The following is a 392-nucleotide window of genomic DNA, read 5'->3' as shown; positions in this document are numbered from 1 at the left end:
TGCACACGCTGACGGCAGCCGCACGGTACCCATCACCACTAAATACCTATTCTAACCTTCCTTATCTGGAGAATCATTACCACCTTAACAACAGGTCACAAAACCGTGCTCGACCTTTGACCTCGCCCTCAACACACGGCCAAGGAGAAGGAAAACCAGAATAGAAATAAGTAGCCCAAGGATCGTGCCTGTCACTTGCTGATTGGGTATGCTGTGATGGTAATTGTCTTAAATGATTGGGAGAATCATTACGGACTATTGGGGGAGGGGGAAGAGGGGGGGGGAGGAATGAGGGAGGGGGTGCGGCCATTAGGATATCGAAATCATCTCATTCGCTCTATCTAGATTGGCTGTGCTCAAGATCAGGCTATTTACAGTGATGTGTTAGGGTG

The sequence above is a fragment of the Penaeus monodon genome, chromosome 27 (genome assembly GCF_015228065.2).
Source record: "Penaeus monodon isolate SGIC_2016 chromosome 27, NSTDA_Pmon_1, whole genome shotgun sequence".
NCBI lineage: Eukaryota > Metazoa > Arthropoda > Malacostraca > Decapoda > Penaeidae > Penaeus > Penaeus monodon.
This window is presented reverse-complemented; position numbering follows the sequence as displayed.